The following is a 10,013-nucleotide window of genomic DNA, read 5'->3' on the forward strand; positions in this document are numbered from 1 at the left end:
CCCATCATGAAATACCTTGGCATTGCAAACTACTTCTCACGCATATGCTAATTGGGCCTGTCAGTGTCCCTTTAAGGAAGGAGAACCTCCCGTTCCGTAATCGGATATCATCCATATCGTCTCTATCCTCCATTTCTGATCACCTAGAGTCTACAGGCAGGATGACTAGATCTATATCGTCAAGTAAAAGAAAGTCGGCTTCCGGTTTTACATCCAGTGGGAAGAGGAGGACTTTTTTTGGGAGAAGAAGGGCGACATGCAACAAGACAACTTGAAGGTAATTAACCTTTCCCAACATGTATTGTCCTCGGTGGATATATCTGTTTTGGAAAAAAGCCTTACATTTTCCCCTTGTTCCCTTTTTGATCATTTTACAGCGATTAAAGGATCTGCATATTTTTGCTTGTTCACTGCTTCTTAAAAGGTGGCATCGTAAGGAGTGGGATTCTGGGATCTTTATTACTAATGAAGAACAGGATGCTGTGCAGACTTTGGAGGAATTATTGGAGGAAAGTGAACAGGCTAGGAGTGATGAGATACCTCTATCAATTAAATGTAAGTAAAAAAAAAAAATCTCCACTCTCCCTATGTCCTTTCATTGATCTTTTTGTGAAACTGTTATCCAGAAAATTTGTGGATATTCCCACATCGGTGTCTAAGGACAATTCGTCTAGTGCACAACGTCAGAGCTTGAAAAATCTGTCTAAGCTCTCTAAAGTAGTGTTCAAACCCTCAGACAAGTAGGGTAATGTGGTCTGGACACATTCATTATATGAGAGGGAGGCATATAGACAATTAAGGGATAAAGAATGTTATAAAAAAACTAACTTTCAACCTGTTACATTCATTTGCAGGAATTATGAAGCAGATCTTGGATAAAGCCCTAGAAGATGATGTAATATCTAATTCTTTATATGGTGCTCTGATTGTGAAGGAACCCACTATACCGACACTGTACCTACTACCAAAGATCCACAAGAACGCAAAAGTACCTCCAGGTAGGCCCATCATCTCTGGTAGTGGCAGTGGCGTACCGCCAATATAGGCAGGATACGCCACTGCTATGGGGCCTGCGGCACAGGGGGGCCTGGAGCGCATGGAAGGCCCCGCCCCCTATGTCTACTCTGCAGAACTATTCCTACTATGAATCAATGGGCTGGCATTGAGGTGGCTCGGGCTCTCCACCCCCCTGTTTATTTACTTCTCTGTCGGGAGTGCAGGCTCAGGAGGACCGCAGGGCAGCAGCATTACACGTCCGCAGGCACGCTGAGCCAATGAGGAGCATGCTCTACTCACGTGATGCTGCCAGGTCCGCGCTCAGAAGGAAGCATGCAGAGGTCAGGAAGAAAAATATATGTATACATGTCTATATTTATCTGTGCATGCATGTTTGTGTAAATGGATGGATATATATATGGATATATATATATATATATATATATATATATATATATATATTAGTGTGTGGTAATAAATATATATATATATATATATATAATATATATATATATATATATATACACAATAAAAAAGGAATGTGGGCAGCACCACTGTCTGTGTAGTATACTCGGAGTGCCAGCGGCTGAGTAGGCGATCCACCTCCAACGATATAAAATAAAAGAATTCCGCAGCACATCCACGTAGTAAGAAAAATGAAAAAACTTTATTCACCAAGCATGCGATGTTTCAATCCTCTCAATGGGGTTTTCCTCAAGCAGTGACATAGTGGGCAGTGCTCTATGCCTATTTAAGCACAATCTCATAATTGAACAATCCATAATTAAATTACATTCATTACTAGTAATATATATAAAGAATCATGATACAAGCAGTGTTAATAGTATGTTAATACAATCACATCCTATCACAGATTCATGTGCAGTGATATAGTGTACATAGTACCCCTAACCTATCTAATATACAATATGCAAAGACAATACTTTAATAACGATGATTATTGATTCAGGTGTCGATCATATAAATAACTAAAATGTGCAGGTGTACCTTCAGTAGAATGATGAACAACATTGTAGAGACGTACGGAGGGGTCAATACTCGTGGATGCCGGCGTCTCAGGCATACCATTGCGCATGTCTGGAGGACCTTCCTGGGACTTCTAATCACCTGATCTCTCATCTCAGACATGCATTACACTGCGCATGTCTAAGGACCTTCAGGAATGTAGTCACTCCCCCGGTCATGTGTTAGAGTATATCACATGATCGGAATAAACAGCCTGGAGCTCCAAGTGTTCGGTAATGATACAGGCATATGTGTAACTCTGTTCATATGTTAATATCGATGTTAAAGATGTGAATATATAAACATATAAACAATGTATACATTAAGTTCCTAGGCCGCACTGTCTATATTAAAGCTATATGGCCATCCCCCCCCAAAAATTTTTTTGGGGGGGGGGGGGGAATCGAGATTACTATACTGAATTTAAGATTGCAATGGAGAAGCGGCGAAATTTTCGCTTATCACATATAGCCTCTCCGTATATAATAATGGTACACCCAGTTATATAGAGTCACGCATATCTCCCTGGGAGATCATTAGCTCATATATGTTTCTTTCCGGGTGAGTCGATACAATGTGGAGTGCGATTAGTCTCTGCCAAGTCGCACTGCTAGTATATTTTTTCTTATGCCTGTATTCTCGATTTCCCCCCCCCCCCCCCCAAATTTTTTTTGGGGGGATGGCCATATAGCTTTAATATAGACAGTGCGGCCTAGGAACTTAATGTATACATTGTTTATATGTTTATATATTCACATCTTTAACATCGATATTAACATATGAACAGAGTTACACATATGCCTGTATCATTACCGAACACTTGGAGCTCCAGGCTGTTTATTCCGATCATGTGATATACTCTAACACATGACCGGGGGAGTGACTACATTCCTGAAGGTCCTTAGACATGCGCAGTGTAATGCATGTCTGAGATGAGAGATCAGGTGATTAGAAGTCCCAGGAAGGTCCTCCAGACATGCGCAATGGTATGCCTGAGACGCCGGCATCCACGAGTATTGACCCCTCCGTACGTCTCTACAATGTTGTTCATCATTCTACTGAAGGTACACCTGCACATTTTAGTTATTTATATGATCGACACCTGAATCAATTATGATCGTTATTAAAGTATTGTCTTTGCATATTGTATATTAGATAGGTTAGGGGTACTATGTACACTATATCACTGCACATGAATCTGTGATAGGATGTGATTGTATTAACATACTATTAACACTGCTTGTATCATGATTCTTTATATATATTACTAGTAATGAATGTAATTTAATTATGGATTGTTCAATTATGAGATTGTGCTTAAATAGGCATAGAGCACTGCCCACTATGTCACTGCTTGAGGAAAATCCCATTGAGAGGATTGAAACGTCGCATGCTTGGTGAATAAAGTTTTTTCATTTTTCTTACTACGTGGATGTGCTGCGGAATTCTTTTATTTTATATATATACACACACATAATTTCTATGTATGCATTTGTCTATAATATATATATGTGTATGTGTGTGTATATATATATATATATATATATATGTATGTGTGTGTGTGTGTGTGTGTGTGTGTATATATATGTATGTATGTGTGTATATATATATATATATGTACAGTACAGACCAAAAGTTTGGACACACCTTCTCATTCAAAGAGTTTTCTTTATTTTCATGACTATGAAAATTGTAGATTCACACTGAAGGCATCAAAACTATGAATTAACACATGTGGAATTATATACATATCAAAAAAGTGTGAAACAACTAAAAATATGTAATATTCTAGGTTCTTCAAAGTAGCCACCTTTTTCTTTGATTACTGCTTTGCACACTCTTGGCATTCTCTTGATGAGCTTCAAGAGGTAGTCCCCTGAAATGGTTTTCACTTCACAGGTGTGTCCTGTCAGGTTTAATAAGTGGGATTTCTTGCCTTATAAATGGGGTTGGGACCATCAGTTGTGTTGTGGAGAAGTCAGGTGGATACACAGCTGATAGTCCTACTGAATAGACTGTTAGCTGCTTTTTTCTTGCTATAATACCAATTCTAAGTAAAGAAAAACGAGTGGCCATCATTACTTTAAGAAATAAAGGTCAGTCAGTCCAAAAAAGTGGGAAAACTTTGAAAGTGTCCCCAAGTGCAGTCACAAAAACCATCAAGCGCTACAAAGAAACTGGCTCACATGCGGACCGTCCCAGGAAAGGAAGACCAAGAGTCACCTCTGCTGCGGAGGATAAGTTCATCCGAGTCACCAGCCTCAGAAATCGCAGGTTAACAGCAGCTCAGATTAGAGACCAGGTCAATGCCACACAGAGTTCTAGCAGCAGACACATCTCTAGAACAACTGTTAAGAGGAGACTGTGTGAATCAGGCCTTCATGGTAGAATATCTGCTAGGAAACCACTGCTAAGGACAGGCAACAAGCAGAAGAGACTTGTTTGGGCTAAAGAACACAAGGAATGGACATTAGACCAGTGGAAATCTGTGCTTTGGTCTGATGAGTCCAAATTTGAGATCTTTGGTTCCAACCACTGTGTCTTTGTATGACGCAGAAAAGGTGAACGGATGGACTCTACATGCCTGGTTCCCACCGTGAAGCATGGAGGAGGTGTGATGATGTGGGGGTGCTTTGCTGGTGACACTGTTGGGGATTTATTCAAAATTGAAGGCATACTGAACCAGCATGGCTACCACAGCATCTTGCAGCGGCATGCTATTCCATCCGGTTTGCGTTTAGTTGGACCATCATTTATTTTTCAACAGGACAATGACCCCAAACACACCTCCAGGCTGTGTAAGGGCTATTTGACCATGAAGGAGAGTGATGGGGTGCTGCACCAGATGACCTGGCCTCCACAGTCACCAGACCTGAACCCAATCGAGATGGTTTGGGGTGAGCTGGACCGCAGAGTGAAGGCAAAAGGGCCAACAAGTGCTAAGCATCTCTGGGAACTCCTTCAAGACTGTTGGAAGACCATTTCAGGTGACTACCTCTTGAAGCTCATCAAGAGAATGCCAAGAGTGTGCAAAGCAGTAATCAAAGCAAAAGGTGGCTACTTTGAAGAACCTAGAATATTACATATTCACTTTTTTGTTATGTATATAATTCCACATGTGTTAATTCATAGTTTTGATGCCTTCAGTGTGAATCATAGTCATGAAAATAAAGAAAACTCTTTGAATGAGAAGGTGTGTCCAAACTTTTGGTCTGTACTGTGTGTGTGTGTATATGTATGTGTGTATATATATATATATATATATATATATGTGTTGATCATATTTATTGTATGTATGTGTCTCCCTCTGTGTGTGTGTCACCATCATCAGGCCCACAGTGTTCCTATGTCTTGACGCAGCTGCATCAGGACGTTCTGTGCGGGGAAAGAAGAAGAAGAAAGCGGAGGCAGCGCCAGCAGCATGGAATCCGTGGGAGAGACACAGGGAGGCACACTTTTCGGTAATCAGAGAGCCATCCCTGTGTTTCTGGTGTTACATAGGACTGCAGGTGACATCTACTGCATTATCTGTACTCAGATAGTTATCACTGTGTTATTGGTAGTGTTACAGAGAACTGCAGATTTATACTTTTATGGAATATCAACAGGAGTCCGATAGATTCAGATACCACAGGGCTTTGTTCCTACGGCGTTCCCTTTGCCGCAAAACTGACATGTGCCCTTCATTCTCTGGGTCAGTATAAATATGTACGCACGTATGTATACATTTTTTTTGTTGGCGTGTGGGGGTGTGGCAGGGGAGGAGCCCGGACAGGAGGTGGGATGGGCCAGGGGTGGGTAGTGGGCGGGGCTATGGGCCCAATTCAGATTCTTGCTAGGGGGCCCAGTGATTTCTATGTACGCCCCTGGGTAGTGGTAATCTGACTGATAAAGTTGGGCGATATTTGGATTCACAATTAAAAAGCATAGTGGCTAATCTCCCATTTTATATATAAGACACCATGGATTTTCTGCGGAAAATTAATGGGAGCCACTTAGATGAGGATATGGTATTGGTGACATGTGATGTGGTCACGTGGAGTGACTTTTTATACCAGCATTAGGCATCAAGATGGTATTCAGGCGGTAGATTTCTTTTTGAAAAGGGAAAGTATGGATGATCGGAAAAGGAGGTTCCTAGTGGAGTTGTTGGGTTTCGTCCTAACGCATAATTTTTTCATATTTGATGGGTCCTTCTACCTACAGCTTCAAGGAACCGCGATGGAGGCGCTTGGGGGGTCTCATACGCTAATTTGTTCCTGGGGCTGTGGGAGAGGGACCTTTTCCTATCAGATCGACACACATTGATGGGCAGTGCCATTTTCTGGGTGCGGTACATCAATGTGTTTATGATCTGGCAGGAGGATGCTCATGATCTGCGGGAACTGTTTGGATTGTTGAATAACAATACTAGAAACACATGATTGACATATAAATTCTATAAGGATACCATTGATTTTCTGGATGTACAACTCCGGGGGGGGGGGGGGGGATGGTTCTATCTTGACAAATGTGTTCAGGAAGCTGACCTCTGTTAACTCAACTTATATGCCTCTTCCTCTCATCCTCCACAGATGATTAGATCAATTCCAGTTGGACAGTTTCTACGGGTGTGTAGGATATGCTCCACTGACAGAATGCGGATGATCTGAAGCAACGCTTTTCCAACCGTAGATATAGCCAATGGTCTAGCAAGGAAACCTATAGGAGGGCAAAATCGTGTTCTCGTTCTGATCTTCTTTACTCCATGAAACGGAAGTCCAGTGATAATAAAGTGAGATTTATCACAAATTATCACTCTAGATGGTTTGAGATGAAGGCTTGTTTGGAGAAATTTTGGCCAGTGCTATTAACTGATCCGATTGTTGCGAAATATGTTGCTTCAGGCCCTTCCATGGTGGCAAGAAGACCTAGGAATTTGTAAGATCACTTGGTAAGGAGCCTTTATACGAAGCAGATCCCTCCAATTTCCCAGGAGTTGGCAAGCCCAAATGGGGCTTTGCACCTTGTGGGAGGTGCATGGTTTGTACCAATATGGAGAGGGCCACGGACTTCTGTGATGCAACCGGTGAGAAGGTTTTTCAAATTACACACCTTTGACCTGCTCCAGTATAGCAGTTGTTTACTATGCTACATGCCCATGTCCAAAGGTGACCTGCACTTTGAGAAAGCAGCCATGTTTCTCTAATCTTGTATGGCCCTTCCATAGGCACAGTTCTCTTAGGCTGGGTTCACATCTGTGCTTTTAACTCCGACAGTCTGTTCCGGCAGAAGAACAGACTGCTGGTGGTTACCATATCCGGCAGAGCCAGATACCACAGTGGACTGCTGGATCCTCATTCCAGTATATATGCTGGCTTTCGGCCTCACAAAAAATGCTACTTGTAATATTTTTTTATCCGGCCCAAAACCGGCATGTCCGCTGGATACAGTCTGTTCTTCTGCTGGAACAGCCTGCCAGATTTAAAAATGCAGATGTGAACCAGGCCTAAGAGAATAATGCCTCTGGAAGGGCCATACAAAATTAGAAAAAAACATGGCTTCTTGGCTTCTTTCTCAAAGTGCAGGTCATTTGTGAACCCAGCCTTAGGGCTCATGCAAACGACTGTAAGGGCTCTGTACCTGTATTGCGGACCGCAAACGGCAGATCTGCAGTATACGGGCACTGGCCGTGTGCACTCCATGGTGCGGATTGACTTAAATGGGTCCGCAATTGGCAAGATACGGCCAAAGATAGGACATGTCCTATCTTTTGAGGAATGGCGGCACGGATCAGAAGCCCACGGGAGCACTACGAAGCGGGTCCATGCCTCCGCACTGTAAAAGATAAGACATGTCCTATCGTTTGCCGTATCTTGCGGATTGCAGACCCATTCAAGTCAACCCTAATTTTGATAATCTCTCTGGGTACTGTAGTCCACCCATTCCAGTTATTACATTAGTTGCCCTCCTCTGAGCTCTCTCCAGCTCTGCTGTGTCTGACTTGTTCACAGAGGCCCAGAACTATACACAGTACTCCATTTGTGGTCTGACTAGTGATTTGTAAAGTGGCAGGACTATGTTCTCATCACATGCATCTATGCCCCTTTTCATGTACCCCATAATCTTATTGGCCTTGTCATTATACCTAGATGCTCTGCTCTCTGCAATTGCCACGCCCTCTGCACTTTGACAGGACCAGTCAGTGAAAACATCATCATGCTGAGTGCCCAAACTGCAACACAAAACCCACTTATTTATCGCAAAGTGCCAACACGCCAATTTAACCTGAATACTACCGTCCAATATAGTATATCTTCTATGTATTGATAATTTAGCTATAATATCCTGCCTACATTCAATGCGCTGCCTGTGCTTTTCACAGTGCGTCCTGCGCCGATGAATGGCAGGAAAAGTATAAGGCATATTGTAACACCATAGACTTTTTCCATGGTGCGGGTGCCCATAGAGAGGGCTCTGATTGCCGCCTCTGGCACCCGTCTCATAGGCTCGCCACCACTGTCCTAAAGGTTCATTTGCATATATTTAAACATCATTTTTATCAACAATGCAGACACATATGAACATGCGACCAACACGGATGCCTTCAACTGCTAAGCGCACATGTAAAAGGTCAGCCAGTTTCAAAGATACAAACCTGATGACAGATGCCCTTTAACCCCTTAAGGACCGGGCTCATTTTCACCTTAAAGGTGAACCTGTCACCAGTTTTATGGTGTCCTAACTAAGGGCAACATAAATAAGTGACTGATTCTCTTAGCAAAATGCTGGGTCACTTTCTTTAATTGACCCAATCAATCTGCCAACATCTTGTATTGAAAAGCTCCAGCTGATAATGATGAGTCATGAATATTTATGAGCTCCTGACTCTCCCTGCCTACCTGCTGCTGATTGAGTTATTTTCCATATGAATATTAAATATCAGCTCATTAGCATGTGGCATCTTTGTGTGTATATTATGAGGTAACCATCTGTCACACCAGTAAGTGAATACATCTAACTAACTTTTTAGTAGTTAATGATTTGTATATAATTAGTTAGATTATAAACAAATATCCACATGACAGGTTCCCTTTAAGGACCAGGCCATATTTTGCAAATCTGACCAGTGTTACTTTATGTGTGAATAACTTTAAAATGCTTTTACTTATCCAGGCCATTCTGATATTGTTTTTTTCATCACATGTTGTACTTCATGACACTGTTAAATGGAGTAAAAATAAAATAAATAAAAATTTATAAAAAAAAATACCAAATTTACCCAAAATTTTGAAACATTTGAAAATTTCCAAGTTTCAATTTCTCTACTTCTATAATACATAGTAATACCTCCAAAAATAGTTATTCATTTACATTCCCCATATGTCTACTTCATGTTTAGATCATTTTGGGAATGTCATTTTATTTTGGGGGGACGTTACAAGGCTTAGAAGCAAATCTTGAAATTTTTCAGAAATTTTCCAAAACCCACTTTTTAAGGACCAGTTCAGGTCTGAAGTCACTTTGTGAGGCTAGATAGAAACCACCCAAAAATCACCCCATTGGAAACTACACCGCTCAAGGTATTCTAAATTGATTTTACAAACTTTGTTAACCCTTTAGGTGTTCCACAAGAGTTATTTGCTAATGGAGATGAAATTTCAAAATTTTAATTTTGGGGCAAATTTTCCATTTTAATCCATTTTTTCCAGTAACAAAGCAAGGGTAAACAGCCAAACAAAACTCAATATTTATTGCCCTGATTCTGTAGTTTTTTAGAAACACCCCATATGTGGTCGTAAACTGCTGTACGGGCACACGGCAGGGCGCAGAAGGAAAGGAACACCAAATGGTTTCTGGAAGGCAGATTTTGCTGGACTGGTTTATTTTACACCAGGTTAACAAAGTTTGTAAAATCAGTTTTGAATACCTTGAGGGGTGTAGTTTTTTTAGATGGGGTCAATTTTATGGAGTTTCTACTCTAGGGGTGCATCAAGGGGCGTCAAATGGGA

The 10,013-nt window shown here is 41.4% G+C and overlaps 1 long non-coding RNA gene across 1 annotated transcript; it reads left to right on the top strand.

Moving 5' to 3' along the window:
• Nucleotides 1–3,003: 3,003 nt before the first annotated feature.
• LOC122921018 lies at nucleotides 3,004–7,503 on the top strand. Its single transcript, XR_006386957.1, has 4 exons — nucleotides 3,004–3,086; nucleotides 5,383–5,531; nucleotides 5,631–5,716; nucleotides 6,597–7,503. It is a non-coding gene; the product is annotated as an uncharacterized LOC122921018 (long non-coding RNA).
• Nucleotides 7,504–10,013: the final 2,510 nt, after the last annotated feature.

The sequence above is a fragment of the Bufo gargarizans genome, chromosome 10 (assembly GCF_014858855.1).
Source record: "Bufo gargarizans isolate SCDJY-AF-19 chromosome 10, ASM1485885v1, whole genome shotgun sequence".
Lineage (NCBI taxonomy): Eukaryota > Metazoa > Chordata > Amphibia > Anura > Bufonidae > Bufo > Bufo gargarizans.